A 26,152-nucleotide genomic window follows, 5' to 3' on the forward strand; every position below is an offset into this window, starting at 1 on the left:
AAATCGAATTATCGACCCGTATTAAATGCGGCCCGAGTGTCAATTTATAACCCGTATTAAATCGAATTCCGCGTCATTCGGAGTCGCATCGATCGCCGGCTTGACCGTAAATATTACATCTACCTTATCGCTATTCAATTTTCTCGTCGCCCCGGGGAAACAGATCGACCGATTCCGGCGAAGAAAACCTTCGCGATCTTTGGACGCAACGAAGCGAGCCGCGATTAACGCGCGCCGAAACGATAAATACCGTCTCGACGTGGACGCGTGGTGAGCAATTAGTAAGCATAAACCGCGCTGAAGGGCCACCGTAAAATTAAATTCACGTCTATTTAAACGTGTATATCAGCTTGCCGAGTCTCAGAAACGAAAAACTTTCGATTTCGTGCAAGATCGATGCTCGAAAGCACGCGTTGCCATTGAATTTGCTCTTTTCGATAGACGTGTTGTTATTTATGAATTTTAAATCGTTCAAATTTACTCAGCCGTTTATTTGCTTTGGTTATTTTCTCTTTGGTCGTGAACGAAAAGATTTCGTAACGTCCACTGTCCAACGACGTCTTTCATCCTTGTTCGAAGACCAGGACGGTACGAGGAAACGTTAACGGGGCTCTTTTGCTCCATAAAAATGGCGTCGGTTACGAGATGACTGGTTGATTCGCAGCTTTCCTATATTTCAGTATGATTGCGAGCCAGACAATCGGACGATGCAATATGCAATAGAGTGTACACGATGCAACGTGCCGCGGCTAACGACCGGCCAGATCGTTGCTCCAACCAGGAAATGAAATGAACCGCCGTGAAGTTGTACGTATTTCACGCGATCGTGGCTGCGGAAAGTGTGTCACCCCTTAAATGGGAAAAGTACAATGCCGTTAACGTTCCGGGAGACTCATTAACGTCAAACCGAAAGTGACTCAGAGATCGGGACCGTGCACGTTGATTAATGGACGATCGATCAAGATTTCTGTCGACGCGTTAGAAGCGGAGTTCTGACTAAACGTTTTTTATATATCGTTTCAGTACCGATATGCATATTTTTTAATTTATGTATTAGGTCATTTGTCCTTTTCAGTCTCACAAGGGTAAAGTTCGAAAAAAGTATAGATTCCACGCCAACTTACGGGATCTCAATGATCGTGTGACAGGATGTATGTTTCTTCCCGCACGCAATACAAACATTTACCGAAGCATCAACTGGAGATGAGAAATGAATTTTAAGAAGAACCGCTATCAACAACGTACCAAAGCAGATTTACGAATCCTGTTTGGTGATATCGTACAACCGTTTTGTATTCTATAAAAGAGTATTAGGCATCATTTCCGTAGTGTCAAATAAAATTATCAAAAATGAAAATCGAATTTTTAAGAAAAATCGACAGGGGGTAGGTGCCTAAATTTTTCGGCGAAAAAAAAGTATTTCAAATCGTTCTAAAAAAATTATTTTCGACTGTAGGGCTCAATTACAATTATTTTTGGTGAATAGACATACCCCCGAAATCCTACACACTTCCGAGAAAAAAATTCGAGTAGGTGTGAAATTTTTTGGCGAAATTAAAAAATTTCAAATCGTTCTAAAAAAATTATTTTCGACTGCAGGGGTCAATTACAATTATTTTTGGTGAATAGACATACCCCCGAAATCCTACCCACTTCCGAGAAAAAAATTCGAGTAGGTGTGAAATTTTTTGGCGAAATTAAAAAATTTCAAATCGTTCTAAAAAAATTATTTTCGACTGTAGGGGTCAATTACAATTATTTTTGGTGAATAGACATACCCCTGAAATCCTACCCACTTTCGAGAAAAAAATTCGAGTAGGTGTGAAATTTTTTGGCGAAATTAAAAAATTTCAAATCGTTCTAAAAAAATTATTTTCGACTGCAGGGGTCAATTACAATTATTTTTGGTGAATAGACATACCCCCGAAATCCTACACACTTCCGAGAAAAAAATTCGAGTAGGTGTGAAATTTTTTGGCGAAATTAAAAAATTTCAAATCGTTCTAAAAAAATTATTTTTGGTTGCATGGGTCAGTTACAATTATTTTTGGTGAATATATATACCCCTGAAATCCTACCGACTTCCGAGAAAAAAATTCGAGTAGGTGTGAAATTTTTTGGCGAAATTAAAAAATTTCAAATCGTTCTAAAAAAATTATTTTTGGTTGCATGGGTCAGTTACAATCATTTTTGATGAATATATATACCCCCGAAATCCTACACACTTTCGAGAAAAAAATTCCTAACCGAAAATATAATGAGTGGCCAAAAATTGTTGTTATTGTTTTGCGAATCAGTATATTTATGGTATTGCTTCTGTTATGTAATAAACTAAAATAGATAATAAATGAATATGTCAAAAAGTTTTTCCTTCAAATCAATTTGTTTGGTAGTTATAAGCATTTGTACCAAAACAACCATGCTGTGCAATACTTATGTCCAGCGCTGTATAGCTTGATTCTAGAAACGATATACGAAATGTAAAGAAACGAAATTTTGTTGTATAGCGACACTTCGATCGTGTCCAATAATAGTCGGGAAAGTAAAAATAGGTGATTTTAACGCGCGGTAGGTGTTACACGCTCGGCACGTGTGTTCGTCGGGAACGCGAGACTAGCTCGAATTATACGGAACGTTGCATTCTAAGCGGAATCGCGATAGGTGCAGCAACACAGTGCACTTTCTCCCTAGTAAAAGTAAAAGTTTCGCCAGCGTCTACGGCGACAACCCGGTGCAACAACGAGTTTGGCGTGCAGTCGGGGGAACACCGGCTTTCTATTATTGCAAGAACGTCAACCTCTCGCTGCAGCTTTTCATTCCAGCCAGAATCGCTCTGGCTTTCGATTATGCTAAAATCAAACAATCCGCGAAAACCATCCGACAATGTAGCAATTTCGGACCATTTTAATTCGAAAACGTAACTCGAAGATTCCCTCGATCGCCGCGTTGGCTCGACATTAAAGCAACCATCGATTCCTTCGTAATTTGCACGATAGTTATTAGGAGCCAGCTGCGAATTCGAACCTGCATACGGAAAGTACACTGATCGAGGTAATGGCAGAATCGTTTATTCAAATCGGATTACCTGTATTCGAAAGCCGCTCGTTGGCACGCGAATACTCTCAGAAATACGAAAATTGAGTCAGTGACGAAGCTCGGAGGCACATACCCACAGAGAATCTACCCCCTTTTCAAAACCATGAATTTTCAGAGACTTTTAACTAACTCTTTTATCGAAGAATGCGAGGGGAGCGGATCCGTTGACTAAGAATTGCGGTTTCGTTGCATAGAACGTCTGTAGCGCAACGATTGTAAGCAACGGATGGGGTAAAAAATTTAGGTGCAGCTATAGAATTTTTATTTCGACGCTGAGAGGTTTAACTTGCGGTTTTGTTTTCTTTTGAGAGAGGAATTTCGTCGAAAGAATCGATTACAGAAACACGAAAAACGAATTCTCCGAGCCGAGAGTCGATCCATTGCTTCGACTCGTACGGGTTTCCCATTCCTTTTAGAAATTTAAAGTGTTCCAAGAAAACATTTTAAATCCTGCTCGAGGGTACGCGATTTTTCCGTATAAACCGAGACTCGCGGTTCCATGGACGACAAAAACCAATCGATCGATATTCTGCAAAGAATAATGCCGATGTTCCCGAAGAGTCACGGACAAAGGAGAACGCATCGGACTCGAATAGCGCAGGTCAGTTCTATTTATGTCCGAATTCTACCTTTTTCCGCGAAACTGGGACCAACGAATCGTAAAAATCGCTTGTGCAAAACAACATAATCAGAAAGAGAAAACGAAAAAATTTGAATAAATTTGAATAGCGTGTATTTTGCGCGTCAGTCGGCCCGAAAAATCAATTTGTGATTATTGCGCATCGACTGATCGCAGCTTTTGAAAAAGGTTCGCTAAAGTCATGGTACAAATTTTATATAGGCGTGTGTTTACTAATCAAAGTGGATAGAACAACTTTGTAAATGTAAACAATTCTACTCGATGAAATATATAGTTGTAAACAAATACTCGTAAAGCCCTTAATTTGTTATTTATTAGAAATATCGTGATATTAAATATCTAGTATCTATTTTCTTTACAATGTTCGATTCGTTTCTCCGAATTCTTGATAATCGCGAGCCTTAATCGTCTTGTGATATATATTTCAGCAATATTAATGACATTTCACTCGTAAGAAGAAAGTCCATCAACAACGTTTCCGTAGTGTAGTGGTTATCACGTGTGCTTCACACGCACAAGGTCCCCGGTTCGATCCCGGGCGGAAACATGTAACTTTTTTTTACGTATCAGTAATTATTAATTCAGCACTACGATACGAGCATTTATTAATTTTACAGTTTTCGAAATAACAGCTTGCGGAAGAAATATATTTTTCGAAGCAGAATGCTTCGACCACGCGAATGTATCCGATGAATTTTTAAGGGGTAAAATTTGTGGAGATTAAAAACCAAATTGCAACGTTAAATCTGTTCGTTAACGACCCAATTAACTATTTACAATTGGAACAAAGCAACAGTAGAATACGCGTGACAAAAGGATCAAAGGATTAAAGGCACATTGAACTTAGAACGTAATATTGTTTAGAATGAAAGGACCCTAATACTCGTAAAATTGTAAGTAATTTGGAATATTGTAAAATAGTAAATGCACCGTTGAATTATCGAATATTCCTATGTTTCACGTTATAATTTGAACAAATATTGAGGACATCTTTCGACGTGGAAAAGAAATGAAAAAAAAAAAGTTATAAAATTCATAAAAAATTAATCGAACACGCAAGATAGCGTATCGATTGGTCCAGCGAGTGGCGTCGTCTTAAAACTGGCGTCTACAAAAGGAACAAGGGGGTTGGTTGGACACCTGTCCGAAAGATTCCTAGAGGACGCGGTCCTCGCAAAACGACGAAATTCCATTTGCAAAATTCCTCGTAGGGACGAAGGTGACTCCCAGTGAGGACAGTCTTTGTGTTGCAAGAGAGGATGCGTCCGTGGCATGGGGCCGGTGGAGTCAGGGTATGGCGAAACGGGCTGTCTCAAGGTCGGTTAGGCACAAGGGCAGCTTCAGTCTAGTCTGAACTCGACCGCGCCCTTCGAGGTCGTGCCATCTCGTTCCCACACGTCCAGCTTTATTTCTTTTTCTGTCCGTGGCTTTATTAATTGCCTGTTAACAGTCGTTGTTTTCTTATGCAGCTTGCTGCTTCAATTGAAATTAATTCCACCGTTCAACCCTTTGTTTCTTGGCTTCGAAAAATAGCGAGGGCAACATTCATCTGCCACTGATGATACACGTTCAGCCTCTTCGAAAGACGCGATTTTCAGGAGTGCTTTTCACACGTTTCATTTAAAGTTTCAATATTCAGAAAGTATAGCGCGAACAAGCATACTCTCTTAACCGTTAAATGCATCCTTTGGCAATATTTTAATATTTCATAGTATAAGGGAAAACTAATGTACGATGGATGAATTGTCGACCTAAATTTTTCGTCTTTCGTTCCATTCTGTATCTTCGTGGCTTCGTAAATAATATTTTTATCGTAAAAGCCTTTTAAAGTTTATTATTCACACAATATTGTAATTAGTAGCAATCGCTGTTAATTATGTTTATTGAATCCCAAATAACGCGAGGACACGCGAGGAATATTTTTCTAAAGAAAAAAATTCAGGCCGAAGAGATAAACATAGTCTATGCCAGTCTAATATCCATAAAGCTTCCTACAAGGCCAACATTTTGTATTCAGACAATTGAAAACTACACAACCTAACGTTTGTCATGGTAATGGTTACTTTAACCTCGTCGAAATTCATGAATCTTATCGAGATTTATTTTGTTTAACATCTCGCCTTGAGGATTAATTTTTTTTACCTTCGTAGCAAAAAGTCGCGCTACATATATCTATGTAGATAACGCGGTATTAAAACAAAGTAGCGAAAAATATAAAAAAAGAAAAAACATGTAGACAATCATAATTTATAATTTAATGAGAAAACGCTGAGAGATCCATATTAAATAATCGCATGGCGGATAGATCGAAAATAATACAAATATCTCCCCGCGTAAATGTACGAAGTTATTACAATTGGTCTTCCATATTCACGACTTCTAATTCATCGTAGATAATGAATACGTTAAATATTGATGAAAATGTTACATCGTGGCATTGTTATCTGCTCGTTCGTTTGGTCGCTATCTGCCGAAAGACCTTCGGAATCGGAACAATTTCGGGATAATTACAGGCCACTCTTCGTGATTCAATATTCGTCGAAGAAAGGCAGCAAAGGCAATCGACGATAATTGCCTAACGAGTCAGAAAATTCCTCGATCGTGGGAACGATTAGCAAAAAACATTCGCTGATCGATCGATCTCGCTCGTAGTAGACGAAAATCCCGACGAAAAAGACACCGAACGGTAAAAATTACTTTGGATCGTTTGAGAACGGCGAACGTTGCTCGCAAACTGAAAATAGTCGGCTCTCGAAGCAATCTCGTTTCTTTAACCGGCAGGACCTTGATCCGTTCGTCGTTCCCTATCGCGTGCCGGACGATTATGAAGCGATTCGAAGCTCTTGGGGGGTATACGCCCGCGGGTTTATCTGGCTCCGCCCGACGGGCAATTAATTGAACGACAATGGTCGTCGTGCTTCTCGCGCTAATTAAGTCTGACCTCTGGAATCAGTGACGAGACTTCGAACAAGGGCACACCCGGTGCCTTTTTCAACGATTTTGCAAATACGGAGACGGTCAACGACCGCATGAAAAAATTAGTCGCACCGTAATCTAATAAATTTCATTTTGGTTCCTCCAACGCATTTTCAACGTTTCCAAGTCTATTGCTTCATTTTCGACCGTTTCGAAGCAATCGTATGTACTTCCGCGTCCCATGAAATTGCAGCAACTTAGTACGCGAGTTAAATTTGCTACAATATCGCGCTGCCAACTGACAAAGGAACAACGAAAGGAACGCGTCAAGAGTATTTGTTATCTTCCCGTTCGCGCTTCAATCTGTTAGAAGATAAGATTCGAAGTTTCTCAAAGAGAGTGGACGCTTAATAAAATAAATAAACTTCTGTTTAAAATGAACTCTTTTAAAATAAATAAACTTTGTCTTCCTGTTGATAGGAGTGTCTTTGGTTGGAAGTTAGACAAGGTAGCAAACCTTCGATTCTGCATACTTTTAGTAGTTAAAAATGCGTCGTCTTCAAGAAATTAATAAGCCAAAATTCGTCCAATTTTAATCCACGAACACACCGATACGAGAACGCGCGAAAAGCATCGTCAATTAAACGCAGCGTAATTAATTTTCCAGATGTTGCCTCGCGATCACGTAAATCGACAGCCTAAGCGCCGACCCTTTTACAGCTGCTATCAAGGTCACGACCTCCACTTTGTACAGAGAGCGATGCACGCACTATTAGGCACACGCCACGCACGTGCGTGTGAGTACGTGCAAGCCTAATCTACAGGATGCATCGCCACTCCAGGGCTGACTCGTGGTACCCACGCGCCACCAACGCGATGCATAAATATTTCTGACTATGCACGCGTATAAATCAACGATCAATTCTAATTAAAATATTAATAAACACATCAGAAAGAAATTTGAAAGCTACGACATCTAACGATTCAAAATAAATAACTCAACTGATCGTGCATTGTCATTATTTTAATTTTTCCAAGAGACCTGAATCCCATAGAACGTATATTTGCAAAATGAACGATACCCAAAATCAAAGTTTATAATAGCATTAAAAAACTATTCACATTTTTCTTTTATAATCAACGTCAACTCAATTTCTCAATGCAAGTAAATTAAAAACTACCGATCAACTTTATCGTCGCGAGTTTGTACACTTCCTACTGTTTTCCTGTTATTTTGCTAAAATGATTGACAGAATTAACGATGGGTGTGTACGTAAAAAGGTTAGGATAAAAATTGGTGCAACTTTGAGACGCCAGTGGAAAAATTCCGCCCCTGGTGGATCGCCAGGGGAGGATGTCCGAGGGTGAGGCGACCGATTCCCAGCGAGTTTGAGTCTCGAGTAAGCCTGGAACGAGGACGGTATAAAAAAAAGGGCCGGCTACAGAAGTAGTGGACAGGAGAGGGGTGAAGGGCCGAGAAGGAAAGGGGAGACAAAGAGCCAAGGAAGAGGGAGTCGCGTTTCTCAGCACAGCAGAACGCGGGTACGTTCGCTCCGCTGCTGACGGGGTGAACGTACGACGGTAGACGCAAAAATCCCTTCAAGGTCGGTGCATCCCTATCGGTACCCCGTACGTTCGTCTGTCCGTACCACGGTTGACCGTCTCTCGACCCGCCCTCTCGACCCCCACCACCTCCGACCGCCGTCAGTTATCCCCTCCAATTGGCCGAAATCACCGACGCAACGAGGCTGACGTGATTGAGGGATACAAGGAGCTATACCTCCGCCTCGAGGATGCCTCCGGAGACGAAAAACGAATCTGGGAATGCAATTCCCTTTGTTGCGGAAAACTGACATCTCTAATTGGCGGACACAGGCCTAGGGGAGAGACTGGGGTCAACGGTAACACTTTGACTTTGGAATACAATGACTTGTGACCAATCGCGACAATTTAGGTCCTAGCCAGAGGTGAAATTGATCGAATACTTCCCTCAATATCGTACGCTTAGAACACTTTGACAATTTCAAAAATGTTAAAACTTTTATTGGAAATGTTTCGTTGGAAAATCCCAAAAATCATCAGGTACTTCATAAATGTTATCTTAAGAGTTATTCTTCTCGCTTAGTTAATCTGGTGGTTTCAAACGTTTATTAACATCATATGGAACTGAGTAAACGCAGTTAAGTAAGAATACATTCCCTCGAACGTGGACGCGACGCATCTGAGCAGAAAGGAGGCTAGGAAACATATGGACCCCCTCGAAAAAGGGCTTACTTTTGTTTTTCGTGGTTATTCGAGATGCCCCAAGTATTAGGTTTTCGTAGTTGGAACTTTTTCTTTGCATTATCAGTCGCTGAAGTATTTTGAATAAAATTAGCAGAGCCTCTGTTATAAGAACTAATCGAAAGAAAAATTAGCACTCTGTTTTATACACAATATTTAAGACAAACTAAAATAAAATTAGTACAAATTGTTTGTTGGTAACAGGACATAACATCGTTCGATTCTCCCATCCTCTTAACGAAATTAAAGATATCAAATCTACGGGTCCCAAATTCTTTCTGCAACTAAATCGTATAATTTCTTTTGGAATCTATTCGTAAGTCCTTTTTCCAAAATAAACGTCTTCAAACGAGGCGATACATATGCATCTTGACTATTCGCAAACATCTGAATTCCGAGTTTCGGAAATCGATTTTCCGAAGGTTCCAGACTAAAACATCCCCATAAAGATGCGACATGAATGTTTCATCTCCAGTCGATGGCAGAATCGGCCATCTTTAACCTCCTCTTCCTTCCTCGAGCCTGATCCTCCAGCTATCGAACGTTTCGACAAACGAATTACCGAGAGTAACGATATCGCCTGCCACTGGCCCCCACCGACATTTGTACTATTGCCAACTCCCTGTTTACCAGCGTCCCGACAATGTTACAGCTAAATCACGCGCGATCGCACGCAAGAAAGAGAAAAGAAGAACGTCGAAGTTGTTCGCGGTTTGACTACGGTCGCGTTCGTAAATCGCGCGCGAAGTCGCAGGGTGACAGCGGGACACGAATTACTTGGCAGGGGAATTCGAAACCACCCGGGGAGAGATTTTCGGCTCGCCTCGCGCGGTACGAGGCAAAACGACGACGAATTTAAACGGAAAACGAAAGAACAAGACGGAGAGAACGAGGCCTCGTCCGTCGGATTCGCCCCGTTTAAGATAATTCGCGGTTCCGCTGTCGGCGGTAAATTAAAATTTCGCGTCGTTACGAATGATACAAGGGTAGAGCCTACGTCTATAATTCTTCCGACTGTTGCAATTAAACGGCGACCGTAATTTTCGCGCCGTTGCGTAAGACGCACGACTACGATGATTCAATGTTTCGAGACGAACCCGAACTACCTAATATTTTCTCCGTCATCATCGTGGTCGTAACAGTGGTAATAACGGGACCGACAAATCAGACGCGAAGAACAGCGTAACTGGCTCCTCGCTAGCGATGGGACCAAACCATTCGCGAGTCGATAACGCACCCTGGGCTACGACGGTGTAATTCCAATTTTTTATACGACAAAATTATTTTTGTCGAGTTCTGTATTTCGTGTATACGGGTTTTGTAACAGTTAACCCTTTTGCAGAGCATATTTATCTTATTGTAAATCAAATTCATCTTACGAGTGGCTGAAGAGCAAAGTAATAAAATATCATTTTATATGCTTCAAGAAAACAATTTTGATACTAAACCTGAAGCACGCTATAGTACGTCAAAATGAAAAATATTACGAAGATCTTTGCAAACAATTATCGATACAAATGTTAAACTGACGCAGAAAAGTGACTAGATTTTTTATTTTCGTTATACTTTCGTAAAAAGCAAAAATTTTTCTCGCGTTCGACGACGCGTGTGAGTTTGAGGGCTTTGGAACTTTTTGTGCTCGACGGTTGCGTTCGGTTTCAATGTCAGCCTTCTGTCTAAATGTATATCTCGAGAGCGGGTCTTCGAGTCACGCGACGCGGAGCTTCTGCACGAGTGTTATGAAGTGCGAGGGCGTGCAGAGAAGCCGAAGAAGATGGAGCGCGCGAAGAGGAATCGAGTGCAAGGATCCCATATGGATTGGCACGGAGCAATGAGTGCATCGGGTGAACGGCCGGCTGTGCATCCAGACTGCAGACGTCCAATAAAAATATCTTACGTCGGTCGATCCCTCCTAAACACCGTCTACCCTCATTCATTGCCAAATTATTTTTATTGTCGGATAACCAAAGGGGACGTTGCTCGTTAACCAGCGACGCATTCTTCGAGAATTGACGGGACGGTTACCTACGAATCCGCGACGAGTGGGTGGGGATCAAGTTCAACGTTTACATCCGAGTATCAATTGATCCAATACTCGACCCCTTCCGCTCTGAATGCCAGTTATATCGAGTTGTTTGGAAAGTAGTTTCATTTTCTTACCAACAGAAACGTTAATTGTATTTTTAAACAGCCAACTTCACTTTAAAGCGTATATTCGTTATATATTTTTACAACTGACACTTCGAAGCTTGTTTGTAAATAATTTTGTTTCATTCCGTGCAATTGTATTTCTTTGGTATCCCGTCAAACATGGAAAATCAGAAGTCAAGATCTGGCATCATCGGATTATTACTTGTTCCAGTCTTTAAAAAATTTCTTAAACGGTAAACATTTACATTTACATTTAAAGATCAGAAATTTTATGAGCATGGAATCATACTACTATAGTAACCAGGAAGATGGCAAAAGGTGTTGGACCAAAAGGACCAGTATATAATTCAATAAAATATTTATATAAGGCGAAAAACGAAATTACTTTCCGAACAACCCAACACGTTCTCGATCGTTCCAACACTGTATTAAGCTGTACAATGTAAAAATGAATTCTTTAAATTAATAGATTCAAATGTTCTCTCTGCGTAGAAGAAAAGTAACCCTAAATATCTTTCAAAGAATTCTGTTTTTGATTGTCGGTGAAACAAAAATTGTTTATTTCGTCGATTGAGTTTTCGTTATACGAAACGTCACCTGCTTAAAAATTCGATACCCCTTAGCGGCTATTCGAATATTAATGGTCGTTATCGCGACATCTGTCCTCGCGAAAGGAACACTTAATCGGAGTGTGATAAATTGAAGGAAGTTTGATCGCGACTGTCGGTCGCCAGCTGCGAAGCGTCATCCGCGATCCGAGGGTTCCTTGCTCCCTTTGGCTTTCAATGTCAAACTAAAAGCGGGTTTTAAAAGGATAGTGGAGAAACGTTGCAGTTCACGCGAGCATTCAATGGCACTTCGCTATATGGACGCGTACCAGCATCCTGCATTTACGGTACTCCTTCGTCACTATTTCTGGAGAATCAACATCTAGATGAATCGCATATGTCTCGTTTCCCTGTATTTCCATCTTCAGGGAGTGTTATTTCGTATTTTCAAGCCGAGTTTACTTAAACGTTTCGCGGACGGTCTGCTCGGAAATTTATACTTTTCGCCGGCCCATTTTTAGAAATATACACCCGGCCATTTCAAAGAGCCGTTTGCTTTTAAGGATCTTACGATTTCTCGTCATCGCGGTTAGAAAAATACAATTTTCACTCGTCAGTTTCTTACTAGACTTTAGACTTTACAGCGAGGGCCTCGTCTTAAAATTGCCTTATTTTAACAGCTGCTACAATACACTATTATTCGATAACGATCAATGCAATTTTCTCCCAAAAGTCCATCGCTACAACATAACGTCCCGCAGAATATTGAAACACTATCATGAATTAAAAATAAACGCAATTGTAAATATTTAACCACAATAAACAACGTATTTGTTCAGAAATATACGCGTAAAGAATTGTATGTACACCTTGTGAATTTCTTAAGAATCGTTTCTATGGATCTTGCAATTTCACTTTCCGGCTAGAAAATTTTCGCCCGTCAGTCACTATAATTAGCATATTTATCTTCATTTAAAGCCAGAGCATCATCTCCGAACGATCGTGCACTTAATCTTGAGAAACTTCTGTTAAATTCTTAATGTTAATTGCCCCTTCGGAGTCATTGTGTTACCGAAACAATTCCGAAGCTTCCTTTGCTCCTCTTTATCATAAGTCCTTGCGAAGAAAGTTTTCGCGATAATACTACGCGAAAGAACCGCTTTGTCACCGACCAAGAAACAACTCGACATTTCCGTTTTTGTGAACCGTAGGATATCTTTGCTCGTATAATTTTCTAAACAGACGGACTTTGTCGACTTTCGTATTCAAGTTATTCCGATATTCCTTTCGTGGAGCAACAATGATACAAGTTTATACGTATTTTCGTATATTAAGCAGTTAAAAATTTGATTAAGAGATCATAATTATGGGATGATTCCAGGATATTGCAAATATAACTTTTGTTTCTTTGCGCGACTAGACTAATATTCGTGAAATATTATTAACGAATTGGCTTTACTTTATGCCAGATTCTATCAAGCGGATCAAAAGGCTCGATCAAAAAATACAACGACGAGCGTGGCCGTCTCTAAAAATATCAGGGGGCACGAGTCCGCTCGAGCGCACATGTGAATCATCTTGATTGAATGTGAGCAGTTTGCTGTAGCGAGCAAGGCCAAGGTCGTGAGTGGTTATCAATAGCTAAATTAATGTTTCCCTATGCCTCGACGCCCACGCGGATTGTTATAAAAAAAAAACCCGTATCTGCGTCTATGCGTGACGCATCTAATATAAAAATACCGATGTCTTCTTCTGATCGAAACTGGGATTCCGGATCAATTCCGGGGGAAATTTATCCACTTTACAGGAAGACTCGCGTGACAGTTCTAAAAGTACATATCCCGAGAGTACGAAACAATTATTTTACGACGATTCTTCCTATCGCGTATCGTTCGGAATAGAAAAATTTTTGGGAATTTAATTTCCAATAAATTGTCGTCAAGATAGCATACATTTTGCGAGACGCGAATATCATAACTTTCTTTACGAAGAGGATCAACTTGGAAATGTTTAAATGCAAAGAGCACGGCACAACTATGTATACACCATGTTATTATAATACCAGCGTCTGCTCACGATCTCGTAAGTTTCATCGCGCTACCCTTGAAAAGGAGACGCTCCTCTGACCTTAAACCCATCCTCTTGACCTTGGCACGTGCTCGCGATTACCATGCAGTGCGTTGCATCCCCTCGAAACGTCTTTTGCATCCCCGTATCGTGAACGTTCACTCGTTGGAACGACGAATAAGAATCCACGAGCGTAACTTAAAAGAAATCTAAAAAGTCTCTTAATGTTACCTGCGCATCGTTGTAACGTATTGCGTGACCAGTTACGATTACAAAAAAATATTTGGTCGAGACGCGACTAAAATTCAACAGTATTTTCCTTTTATATTCGCAAGAAATCGCCAAGTGAAACGGCTGCTTCAAGAAAAGTGCCGCGAGAAGAAAGTGAACTGCGTAGTCGTGTCTCGTGGATTTGCATTTCAAACGCGATCGCGCAGTTGCAGCGAAAAACGACGACGCTCGTGATTCAGAGGAAACTAAGGGGCTTTCCTCTGTTCCCGTCTTTTCCTGAACGCCTCTATTACCATTTATTACCATTCGATGAAAATTTCACTGGGTTTGATTAATCGCATTCGGAATCGATCCGTAAATAGGAGGTTCGGCCTAGCAACAAAGGATAATAACAAGAGAATTGCTTATCCGATCGTTAGAATTATCGGTGTCCATTAATAGTTCCTTCTCGATTATTCTATAGTAAAATCTGGGTTGCATAATTATAGCGGACATATTTCCGTCGACGAGTAACATTACTAAAGTTAGCGTATGTATAAATACGTAGAAAACGCAACTCGATTATGAAATATTGTCATACTTTATGGTCCAAATTAACGAGTTGGTTCATTAATTTTTAATTAATAGTCCAGGAGAATCTTGTCACGCGCAAGAATTTCTTTTTGATACAACTGTCGGATTTATTATTCTATTAGAATTAATTATTTAAGATTGGCCGTTCCTCGTGGAGAATATTTTCACGTAATAAAAATTTTGCCAGATCTCCGTCGTGCAATTCGAGTTTGTGTTTTGGGGAAAGCGGACGCGAGTATAAGTGATAAGTCTCGGCTAGAATGATTGCTAATGTATGTGCGACGTATCAAGGGAAATTGCACAGTCGGAGAAAAGTATTTGCATAATGAAATGCACATAAAATTAGCAGTGTTTCTAATGTTAACAAAAGCGGCACGCGTTGTGGCGCAGACGAGCCTTGAACTCGATATAATTAACTTCACGCCGAAGGAAAAGCATTGAACTATAATACAAACCAAGGACTTAAATCGTAGAGTGTCGTATCTGCTCGTGCAGATATTCGTATCATTCGATAATCGAAAACTGGAAAATATAATTGAATCGAAACTTGTTAAATTAAGATTTAAACGAAATAGAATAACACGGGATATGTAATCTTTTTCTTGTAATCTTCTTCGTGTCACTTAACAACGTGACTTCTAGACTTTTGAATAGCGTCGCTGAATACTGACATTAGGAATATCACAAAGTAACAAATACTCTATTAGTCTACTACGTATTTCTATTTGTCACGTTGCAATTTGAAAAACGGTGATTAATGTTTATAATCTTTGGAATAGCGTCACTGACATTACGAATGTTGCAAATCAACAAGTACACGCTATTGATTTATTAAGTATTTCTATTTGTCACGCTATAATTTGAAAAATGGTCGAGGATAAGCATGGACGGGGAAAATTGACGTGACAGTAACGTGTTAAATACAATCGGTCATTTTATATTCTCGTCATTATCGTCAACGAATCGATCGCGTTCCCGCAATAGAATCGCGAGAAGCAAAACATTTCAAGAGTCCTCGACGAGAACAAAGAAAACGATGACTGACAGTTCAAATGCGATTCTATAAACATCAACTTTAAATCCGACAGAAATCTTCGATACGATCGATCTTAACGAGAAATTTAGGTCCTGGGCTTCGTTGGAAAGCAGAAAATATATTTTCATGTAAACTACAAAGAAAAGTTGATACTGTATAAATATATTATCTGCTAGATTCTGAATGTACTATCAACTTGTTGGTTGCACCTGTAACCACTGCACATAACTATCAAAACTTAGAATTGATATTTACCTATGTTGTGACTTTCGCGCCTGATTAAATTATGAGAGAAGCAGTTTGAATTGGCAAAAGTGAAATGATTGCTAAACTACGTTCATTAAATTTACACGATTAACGCTTTTCTTTTTACGTATCTCCTCCTTGATGGTTATTTTCGAATTTCTAGAGAAGCATTGTGTATATATTTAATCTAAACCAGCTGCTATTTTAGATATAGATATAGATGTAGAGGGTTACGCAACATTCAATACCAAAAAAAAAAATTATTGGTATTCTAAATAAGCTGCACTTCCTCTACTAACTACGATTTCTTAAAACATCGACTTTTGTATATCCAGAGGTTAATCGCTGCTGTAGAGATTCGAAAATCATTTGCTGTCGATAGGGAAGCGTTGAAATCTAATAGTAATCGACTCCGCGAGCTACGTCTAGGAGGTCGATAGCGTTACGACCAATAGAACCGTGGAGGTAAATCACTCTGATGACCTCCGATCAAACAACGCTGGCGGAACGGTCGCGGCGACCCTCGTCGGTCGACTCTCACCTCGTTCGAGGACAGATCGATGCCTCGAGCAGTGTCAATGTCAGTCGTAGGGCAGAGGCGAGAGGGGTTGCATCGGCATTGCGTCATCCTGACGTCAGAGCAACCCCTTCGCTGTACGCTTCCTTCGAGTCGGTTTGCCCTTGCACGACCTGCCTACTCCTTCATTCCCCAGCTCGCGGGACACCGTCGGTCGCAACGACCAGACCGCGCTGGCCTTTTCCGACTGCCGTAGCCGCGCCTCGTCGTCCTGCTTTGCCACCGAGGCGGCCCAACCTGTTGATCTAGACGAGAATAAACACAAGCCCTCATTATGGAAAATACCGGGATCCCTAGAGCCGAGAGTGCACCGCGATCGATGGACGCGACGCGAGGGTCGTTGGGTGGCGGCCTTAACCCTCCAGCCGCGGTCGACTGGGTGTGTTACACCCATAACAATTTTAAATGCCAATAACTTATCTATTCACAGTCTCACTGACACCCTCTGCGATAGTACCTGTATTTTTTATCTATTTATATTGGATTGTAACCTAAGTTTTGTATAATCATTTATTTCCTCAGTTACACATAAGTTTAATCAATCGCGTATCTTCCACTTTGATTAATGACCTTTTGCCGTCTTTCTGGCGGCTAAAGGATTCCTTTCTCGTAAAACTCGTTGATCTTCTCTGCAAGAAATGTATTCAAGAACGTTTTATAGATATTTAGATCCGTAAAATTGTTATCGTTTAGTGCATTCTGCAATGTCCGGAATAAGTGGAAATCTCGATCTGGACTATATGGTGAATGCACCAACCCAGCCAAACTCCAATAATTTTTTCACAATTGTGTCCAATGAAACATGTGGTCTAGCGTTGTCATGTAAAAATGCAACGCCTTTTCACTTGACTGCGTGAAGTTGAATAAACAATGTTACGCTACCAAGCAACCAGAACGGGACAAACTTATGTTACAATCCAATACGATTCCTCAACGATGGAACTTTCAATCGTCATGGCCGCCATGTTTGTTGCTCGCACGATGGAGTCACGGGGTCTTGTAACGCGTAAATAACGTAGTTTACGATTTGATTACGTTAAAAAACAAACGTTACATAGAGTCGGATGACTGACCGACTGACGTGAGAGTTACGAAATATGTCCTATCTATTTGAAACTGCCAAATTCCCGTACAAGAGATTCTCCGTCAATTTCTCGAGTGGGTCCTTTGTCCAACGTTTTATGTTCGTGCATTTAACCTGCTTATTATTGTCTAGTTATAGGATGGCCTCTATAGATCTGAGATTGGAATACACTCGATCGATGCATGCACATGGAGTAAAAGGAACAGATATGCATAAACCCCATGCATCGACACTGATTGGTGTCCTTTCTAAACCTTACCCTCTACGTCGATCGATACGCGAGTTGATTAACCGCAACTGACACGACAAGTCGAAACTTTGCCCCGCGATAGGAGGCTACGTACTACCACCATGACGGCCCAACCTCAGCAGCCATATCAAGAGACCGGAAACTAGAAACTCTATCAAACCTGAGGTTTGGAACGGATTGGGGAAAAATTAACTCTATCGAGCTCTTCCTCCGCTAAACCGCTATCCGCTATAATTCTTGGTATTGGTAGATCGAGACTCGGATACGCGAAGACATCTCCCGTTTATAGTCCACGATACCCCAAAAGAACCATCTGTTTTTGAATGATGGTCGCAAATGATTCGTCACTTTGATAATCTTCCGATTATGGGTTACCATTAGTAATGAAATATCACTGTAACTATTACCTTCACTATCAGCTCGTGGAAAACTTCTTTATTTTCTGACGATTGTTCTTAGACACCGTAATATTACGAATAATTGCAAAACGTTAAAACACGTTCAAATAACGACGATCTAAATTTGTACAGGAACCAGAATACGACTTGATATTTAGAGGTCTCGCAGAATACTGTCGAGAAATACAACCTCTGAGCCGTGTTCCTCTTGTTATCGTTGTAACGTAAACAACAAGGTACGGCGTGTCAAGCATCGAAGAAGCGAGCGCTTACGTTTATATAAACTTATAGTTTTGTCGCGGACTGCGATATAAAGAAAAGCACACGCAATTGGCACTTTTAAATTGTTTACGATGCGCGAGTAACGCATAAATCTCAATATTAATTGGAGAATAAGAGGCAATCAAAATTCGCTAAATGGAATAGAGACGCGGAAAGGAGTGTTCCGTACGCCGGTTGGCGAAGTAGGTTAAATCACGTTCAAGCATGTTCAAACAGACATTGATGCTCTCAATATTCAGCTATCACCGACAAGCACGCGGAACGTTTCCATCAAACTATATTCAATGTTCGTGGAAAAGCTATACCGAGCGCGTCGTATCGTCAATTTCGCAAACATAAACGCGATAGCGAATCGTCGGTAGCAACTTTCCGTGCGAATTAAACAAGCTATCGTCGACGAAGAAAATTCATTTATCCTTCGGAAAGGGAAACATATTTCTATTGGCACGAACGGTTCCGAGACGGTGGCCTTGAAATAAAACGCGGGGGAGAATCAAGAACCAGATTTCAAGCAGAGCGATATCGCTTATCCCAATTTAAACCAAAGCCATTGTCTTTCACAGAATGTGGCATCGGCAAATTGGTTCTCGCCTGGGAGGGAAGCAACGCCATTGAAACGTTCTAATCGTATCTGCCCCAGGGAGGCTCCGATCGACTATTCATTCGTCCAAGGTCGAAGCTCGAGGAACACCGTGGAAGCTCTTCCAATAATTGGCTTCGCGCGCCGAATACAAAACAGAGTCGTCGGCGTCACCTTTGAATCGGCCTCGATCTTCAGACCTCGTTCAGGGAAATGCACAAGATTCAAGGAAAAAGTATGTCGACGCGAGAAATAACGGGGGGCCTGGAAAGTGTAACCGGTTACAATTTTCTTTATCGCTTCCTCGTTGATGCGTCACGAACACTTTAATAAGGAACTCTATAGCAAAGTGAAAACACCGCCGGAAAAGTGGTTGCTCGTCGAACTTTTGGAAGATTTCTGATAAACCACGAATATAAAATAAAACACAAAGGTGTTGTACTTAGGGTAACTAAGAAACATCATCGAGAAATGCAACAAGAATCGAGATAGAGACGAATTTTTACCGTAAGCGATACTTCCTCTGCTGTTAATACAACCGCTGGCAGAAAGTTTCCGATCATAAAGTTTAATGAAGATTGTTTAAATCGTAAAGCAAAGTATCCACAATCTTATGATATGGGGCTGTATGTGCATTTTCTATAAGAGTGCCAATACGGAAAGATATAGAAAATTTGTATTAATGTGTGTGATCGGAAACTTTCTGCCAGGGGTTGTACATGACAGGTGAGAAAGTAAAAGAGAAAAGTCCAAAACAAGATGGAGAATGCATTGAGGATCCCGCAGGATACGCTGGCAGGACTGAACGAAGCCGAACGTCTCGAGCGGACCCTCCCTCTTCAGCGATCGTCGAAGCTTCCTCTGTGAAACAAAGAGCAACGGAAGAGCCCTGACATTGGGTACCAGCACGAGCATCTCAAAATCTCGAGTTACCCTCGTCCACCCGAATGGGTGCACCGCTTTCGGGTGGTCCAATGCCGAAAAAGGAAGAAGAGTTCGAAAGTGTGGAGAGGGTTACGTCTGCAACGAACGTATGATCGAGCGATCGATATCTTCTTACCGAATGGAACTCGGAGCCTGAGAAACAGAAACAACAGTTCGCGTATCGAAATTGAATTATTAGTGAATTTTATTTAAAAAATTCTTTTTATTTCATCTTTACTATAGTGGTACTTTTCATTGTAGGTCAAGTATGATATAAACCTTGAATTTCTAATAGAAACCGAGTCGACAGTCATGTTTTATTTCAATTGGTTCCATAGTTTTTGATAGTGATTTTGGTTGAGTCGAAAGCGAAAGTATGGACCAGATCGAGCTCGATAGCACCGATTAAAGTAGCGATTGGCCATCCTCGTTTTTCGGGACACTCCAGGTCGACCACCTGCCCCACGATCCTGCTGTTTCGAGGTCGTTGCTCGGTTTCAAAGACGAGAGGAGTTTAAGGAGATCCAAACTCGAGACTCGAGAAGCATTCATCGATCGCGCTTAAAGGTGTCCTCTACTTAAATTATCGGTAAACTTTCGATTAATAAACTGTACGATTCCTGAGGGGTTTCGAGAACCATTTCATCGATCGCATTCGAAGGTTCCTTATGTTCAAATGTTCAGGAAGATTTCGTTCAATGAACTATACAATTTGAAACAAGTGAGAAATGGTCATTAGTGAGAGCGAACTGCAAATCGTGCCTAGCGCAAAAAAAAGATTTGACACACTTGGAATACGTAAATGAATGAAAATTTCGCGTTCCACGAATTGTTTTAACAATAACGCGCCTTTCTCCTGATATGTTTGAATGCTCGTTATATTCTTCCACCGAGCTGAATTCACAAATTTATTTTTTCAACATTAACTGTCGTCCAATCGAACAATTTCTACGGTATCGTTATTTGACCTTAACGCATGACATATAAAGTTATATAACAGCGGAAAGTATGGCTTTAATTAATTTTCATATGGTTAATTTTAAAGCGTTCTTTGAAGCATAGCCGGTAAAAATAATAACCGAGACAATAATTTTAATTATACAATTTTCTGTCGTCTGTTCGTTTCGGGATAATACAAATTCTATTAAATCACCACCATTCTATTCCGTATACAAACAATTATAAATAAAACTTCGATATAGGAAAACGTCTCGATTATATTTATATAATTTTTAAATTGAAATACCCGTTACTTCGAATAATAAGATGAAATAACGAAATAATTTCTGTGACTTCGAGTAACGTTGGGGAAAACGGAGGATCGAAATACAAGAAAGAGGTAAATGAAAGTTTTTTTTTTTATAAATGAATAAATAAATACTGGTCTCGTAAAGAAAATGAACCGACGCGACGCCATCGTATCGTTCGAACGAAGAAGTAAACGAACTCCGACAGGCGAACGAAGGCTAACCAAAGGAAAGGACGAGTCCTACGACGGAAACGAATAATTGGATCGACGAGGGAAAGACAATTTCTGAAGCGGATGCGCCAGCCGGCTATTATCAGGGGCAGATTAAGTGTTTCATTTTTAATAATTCTCGTATTTGGTCAAGGCCTGGCCGACTGTCGAGGATCACGTAAAACGCACGAGCGCCAGGAAGGCGGCCAGGTGTTTCAGGCAGGCAACGCAACAACGCCGATTTTCTGGGTCGTCACGCCAGACGGACACCCCGAATCCTGCGTTTGGCAAATGACTGTCGGGAACACATTTTACTGGCCCAATGTAGGTCACACGCGCCGCGAGTGGACCTATGATGTACGGTTTGATTGAAACATTCGGCCGATCTCTAGATAATTCGATAATAAAAGTTATCAAATTTTAAGCTTCCTTTCCCTGCGCGTCAATCTGGCGCAAAAAGTTTCGGATAAAAATTTCCATCAACGATGAACAAGTTCGTATTAGCTGCTCGAAAAATTAAAATTCGGATTTGAATCGCCCGTAGAATAAAATCTATGATAAAATAAATAGTAGGGGCACGATAATCGATGCGTTGGCAGATGATTTGTAGCAGCGTATTTATATTGTTATGTAGGTCATAAATCTTGTATGGGGTTATAACGTAGTTGTAGTTGAAAGAGCACCGGGTCACTTCAGCTTGTACGAACATGAACGTACATTATACGCTTGTGTGCACGTTATGCATATACTGCAAGTACTATCAGATCCCAATTATTCGCGCAGGTCGAGAAATCGGACATATCCCGTTGATTGAAATTTCAGACCATAAATAATAGGTCAATAACAGATTCACCTGAATTATACCACCCTGTTAATTTCACGCAGGGATACAATGAACGAGAATTCTAACGCTTTCGATCAAATGCCAAGCAGTTTTTTGACGCTAGCTTTTATTCACATTCACTACGGATATAAACTCTACCGATAGTGGAAAGTAACTCTTCAAATATAATATATTATTATAATTATAAGTGAAAAAGTCCTTTTTGCGCTAAAAACTTTTACACGATTGAAACACTCTACTATTCCTACTATTTTTATTACGTAAACGATAAATTTCGTTTAAAAGAAACCTTTATAGAAAGACAATCATGTATAAAAATTGTTTACAAAGTCGGAAACTTGATGCAATAAATTTCTGCTCGATTCGGTTCAACACGCTCACCGCGCGAATGCAAAGTATTCGTAGATTTCGATGCACGATAATACCGTTGAATAAAAATGTTTTCTTTAATTATCCGAACTTTGCTTTTTGTTTTCGCGCAGGGTAATAAAGTGGATCGATCATGACCGAGATCCCGCGGAGGCAAGATGTCAGGCACGAGTTTGATACCTCATAAAAAGTATTTTACTCTGGCAGGTGTTACGAGGCAACCGCTGTTGTCCGTGTTCCAACCACCTGCCCATTTTTTATTGAATGTATTCCACACGTTGTATTCACACTTCGGGGTCCTAGTTTGCCCTCTCCATCGGCGCCGAAGGAGGCAGCCCTCCACGTGCCACCAGCCACGAGCCGCCTTACTTTCCCGTTGTTCGGTTCAAACGTGTAATCCTACGGATCGAAATCTTCTAAAAATAGCTACAGGATGAAAGGAACTCTGATTTGCGACGGAATACCTGATTTGCCTCTTTATTCGTCGTTGGCAAACAAAGGGACGCGCGAACTATCGAAAAGTTTGAAACTACACCTCGACTGGAACGAAAATTCTCTTAAGTTCTAAGATATTAAGGCACCACGTGTTCTAAAACTCAGTTAAAAAATGAAACGTATCATCCGCCTCGATCGAATTATCGCGTTTAGGTTTTCCGAATCCTATTAAAAGCATCGAAAACTTTTTACAGCCACGATAAATAAAAGATTCTTGCGCAAGAGCCGCCTCGTTATGTTAATCGGCTAAAGAACATTCGAGTTCGTCTATCTCAGGTGGAAAGCACCAAAGACCCTGAAGACCACAGTCGGTTGCAGGTGCGACCCCCTTTTCAAGGTCCTGATACTTTCTGTGCTCAGACTCTTTCGGGTGACGAAAGGAGGAGAAATCGTCCTTCGCGCGTTTGAAACGAACCATTCGATCTCTCGCATACCAGATGATCGTCATCCGAAGCAAACAGGTGACGCTTTGGGGAGAAAAAATATTCGTTATCTGCACCTTGTAAAATGTACAAGGCTCGCTACGTTATAAATAAGTCCCTCCGCTACAAACTTCTGCCTTTATACTTTCTAAAAATAAGATAGGAATCTAAATAACGTAGAATAAGAAAACACTGACTAAATTTTGTATCGTCAACTTGTACGTATAATTACGTTTGATCCTAATCCTGTCGAGACGTGACTTTGTAAATTTATGCAACCGTATTTAACGGTTACTCGAACTTTTAACGTACAGTCATATCTAAACAAAACTTTTAACGTATGTAAAGGTGCTCTGATAAAAAGGGGGATGCACGAGGAAGAGAGAGAACCACTTGGTGGTTGTAGGGTATTAACGCGGTACATATTCTTTAAGTTTTATTACGTATTTATACTGATGGCGGTGATGATGGATCCGTATCTGACAGTAATTAATTGGAGGCATTTGGCGGCTGAAAGTTAATGTAAATGGTTTGGAAAGGTGAGTGAAATTTAATGTAGAGAGTATGCGGTCGTATCGCCTTATGCACACTCGAAGAGATGAACGAACCCAGATAAAACCTGTTGACAGAATCTTGCAACGAAAGCACAAATGTTGTACGCCGCTGCCTTTCATTTGTCAACTGGTGTTATCGAGCGAGGGAGATTTCGCGGAACGATAGAAGTTAAGAACGTTGTTTCAACGCTATAGGATAACTATACCAGTAAGAGGACATTTGGCCAAATTCTGTATTTAATATTAGTGGAACAGGATGCTATTCGCGATGTCCGCGAGCTTTGGGAGATAATATAATAATTTTCATTCCATATATAAATATCTCTCTGTTTTCAAGCATTTTTTGCGCTGATAACGCGAATGCCTCGTCACAAAAAATGAGCGATTGCCTTGCTTTCAACTTTAACTTTACTTATTTTAATCAAGAAGATTATAGACGGAAAAAATGAATGTTAGAAAGGATCGTTTTGACTTATCTTTGGGGTTAAGACATTACCGAGACAACGAACCCAGGAACAATACTAGAAATTCGCGCGTGTCGAATCGTCATTACGCGTTCGATTGACGTTACGTGGAATTTTTCGTCCCAGCTGTTTCTTCGTGCCCGGCGTCATTTAGCTCTTCTAACCGAGGAAGACGAAAGTGCTGTGCTTAATTGACTTACGGGGCGAAAGCGGCGCAAAATTAATTAAACCATTAACCCTTCCAGCCAGCCAGCGAATATACCTAAAAGCTATACCGCATTGAACGGTAATTCCCAGCCAAGGTTGCACTTTATGGGGATGGAATACCCTTTAAAGCGACTTAGAATGAGCTACGACACAATCAGGAATCGTTTATTACCGATCAATTCTGCAATTTTGTCCCTAGAACTTGAGATCCCGTTGTAGACATTTTGCAGTTTGATTTTGCTCCTGGCAAAATCGTTTAAAATTCAGTGTATCAAGCAGTTCAAATCGGTTTGTAGAATGAAACGGAAAGTAGAAATTTTAGACGCGCTACTTCGCGCCGGTTAGTGTTATAACATCACTTTCTCAACCCCGCGATGCGTGACATTACATTACTACGTCTAGACACAGCGGAGAGAATAAAACAGAAATAAGAAAAAGTGAAAGACACTTATCGCGAAACTATAATAATTAATGCATAAATCTTAAAAGAAGTAAGAAAAGAAATTCACCTATTAAAAGTCCTGAAATCGTTAAATCTATTTCAATCTAACAAAATAAAACATGACGAACGTCCAAGTACGCGTTCTACACCATTTAAGAAAATATATTTTGCATTATAAAAACAAAGTTAACTACTAAAACCGCTCAGTCAGACAGTCGACTATGAGCGTTCAACCTGTATGTTTCTCAAGGCGTGACAAAGTATTCCGCGTCAAAATCGACCGTAGTCGAAGGGTTAAACTGGAAAGTGATGGAAAATAAAACGTGGAAAACCCTTATTGGAGCGAAATCAACCGTTAGGTAATATTCCGTATATAAAAATTGACGCGCGAATAAAAAGAATAAAAATAATGATCGTAATATTTCAGTTTGGACGTGTTCTCGAAACCGTAGATAAGTAACCGAGCACTTTTTGTTTCGATCGGTTCGTTTAATTAAGCGAACAGCCCGTGTTCGTGTTGATACGAAATTACGGTCGACCAAGAATTATTAACTAATTGTAAGACCTTACGCGGCATTCTTGTTGGCCGCTGTTTCACCTCGCTACCCTGACCAACGTGAAACGGTGCCAAGGCCTTCGCTGGACTAAACTTCGATATTATATGTATATAGCCAGGAGACACACACATGTAGTCCAGAACGCGGGCGTGCTAATGGACAACATCGCGTAGAAGCAAAACGAAGGGTGGCTACCCAGCTGGAAAGAAAGATAAATTTTTCACGCGAAATTTGTTGACACGATTGTACACAATTTTGGGAAGCGAACGATAATTACGCCGTACGTTATTCGCGATACGTATCAGTCTGAGTAAATTTACACGTGCACGTTAACGTGTTTATTGCACAAATATTAAAGAGGAACGATGAATTCAACCCCTTACTTTGCAGTCGCGATTTGATAACACGTGTCGTTGTTGTATTTAAAAGTAACATCCACCACCTTCGGTTCTAATTT

General features: G+C 40.5%; 1 protein-coding gene, 1 long non-coding RNA gene and 1 other non-coding gene across 4 annotated transcripts in view; 2 read left to right on the plus strand and 1 right to left on the minus strand.

Annotated features, from left to right (window-relative positions):
• Nucleotides 1–26,152, minus strand: part of LOC143348085 (uncharacterized) — a 160,215-nt gene that overhangs the window by 91,962 nt on the left and 42,101 nt on the right. The window lies entirely within an intron of this gene.
• Nucleotides 1–26,152, plus strand: part of Rpl32 (ribosomal protein L32) — a 188,817-nt gene that overhangs the window by 76,683 nt on the left and 85,982 nt on the right. The window lies entirely within an intron of this gene.
• Nucleotides 4,211–4,283, plus strand: Trnav-cac (transfer RNA valine (anticodon CAC)). The gene has a single exon. It is a non-coding gene; the product is annotated as a tRNA-Val (tRNA).

This window comes from Colletes latitarsis, chromosome 11 (genome assembly GCF_051014445.1).
Source record: "Colletes latitarsis isolate SP2378_abdomen chromosome 11, iyColLati1, whole genome shotgun sequence".
Taxonomy (NCBI): domain Eukaryota; kingdom Metazoa; phylum Arthropoda; class Insecta; order Hymenoptera; family Colletidae; genus Colletes; species Colletes latitarsis.